Below are 1,855 nucleotides of genomic sequence, written 5' to 3' on the forward strand. Positions count from 1 at the left end.
GTGTTTGTTTTATTGAAATATTTTCCACAGAGGCAGATGGAAACCTTAATTTAGGCTACCATGTGCACTCCCAGTTTCAGCAGTTTCTGTGTTTCACATTCCAGTGATACTAAATGGAATAGGAGATCTCTACAGCCAATAGAACATTTTACTTCAAACAGCATGTAGCACTCGGGGGGGGGGGGGGGGGGGGAGAGAGAGATAGTATGGCATCCAAAATACTTTTCTGCCAAAATCTCCAACTTTTTTGGTTAGTTATTTAAGAAACCAACACTTGGTGCTCAAAGAATTTAATTGTGAATTAAGTCTTGCTAAGCTGCAAAGGAATGCCCATTTCTGATCGGTATATGACTGCACTGCTGTTCAGCCACAAAAGGTTGGATCCAGACATACACCCACAGAAGAGGTCATGCAGAAGGTAACAATCTGTCATGTTCTCTCTACCATAGTTATCAAAATACTGCCTTGAGAGTAGCAAGCTACTAAGAAAAATAAGAGAGAAGCAAGTTTTGAAAGCAAATGACTCAATCTGATTTCATACTCCAGTCAGCAAGGCCCTCAAACCCTGCAAGAGATTATTTCTAAGGTCTCTGCAAAAAACAAGAACAGAGTCAGTTGCTACCCATCCTTTCTGCACGTGAATATCTAGATCCAACCCTATGAATACTGCAGCCTGGACAGACTGGAAAAAAGCACAGATCATTTATTAAGATTAAAATACCAAGAGGGTGCATTCCCAGATGCAGCCCTCTATAGTTTTCTGTCATTCTTTCAGATGTGAATATGAAAATATATATATATATATATATATATATATATATATATATATATATATATATATATATATATATATATATATAATAAAGAATTTTAGGCTTAGAACCTCAGCTGAGCTTCCTGTGGCAACTTTCTAAAAATAATTCTCAGGCTGAGAACATATATTTGCTTAATGCAGCCTTACCCCACATGCTTCTCTAAATATTTTCGACTACATCTCCTGTGAGCTGCAAGCAAATAGTCAAGAGATAAATGTGTTCTTACAAAATCTGCCACCAGACTATGACCCATTAGTTGAACATCTTTGGATAATGTGTGATTTTTCAATGTACTGCTGCATAGTTTGAAAAATGAAGCTTGATTATATAAAATCCTTTTTGGAGCAGTTGCATATTTTATGATGAACAAAATGTTTTTAGCAGGAAAGGAATGTTGAGTACCAATGAAAAATTTGCTATTCAAGTTTTTATATTTTCCCCTAATTCTTCCAACCTTTAAAAAAATAATAAGTTTAAAACTCCTAAAGAATATTTAAAATAAAGGACAGTTGTGTACTGCAAACAACATTGACTAATATCAGTGCAGAGAGCACCTCCAAACATAGACAAAACACTTGATCCTTACACACAATGAAATTGTGCTACATGCAAGTCTATGCCACAGCAACCTAATATAGATTGAACGTCCTTCATCAAAAATTCCAAAATCCTGCAACACACAAAATTATCCACAGGGGTGGCTGGGATAGTGCCCCATCTTTGCTTTCCAGTGATTCAGTGTACACAAACTTTGTTTCACGCACAAAATTATGGAAAATATTGTGTATAAAAATACATACAATTTAGGTTGTGTGTATAAGGTGTCAATGAAACATCAAGGAATTTCATGTTTAGATTTGGGTACCATCTCCAAGATATCTTATTACGTGTGTATACTGGTATTTCAGAATCCAAAATACTTCTGGCCCCAAACATTTTTAATAAGGAATATCCAACCTGTACTCCAAATTAATATTTTTTGCAAAAAAAATCAAATATGCAAGGATTCCTTTTTTTTCTGGGAATGGAGTCCACCAAAA

Source organism: Anolis carolinensis, chromosome 3 (genome assembly GCF_035594765.1).
Source record: "Anolis carolinensis isolate JA03-04 chromosome 3, rAnoCar3.1.pri, whole genome shotgun sequence".
In the NCBI taxonomy this organism is placed as follows: Eukaryota; Metazoa; Chordata; class Lepidosauria; order Squamata; family Dactyloidae; genus Anolis; species Anolis carolinensis.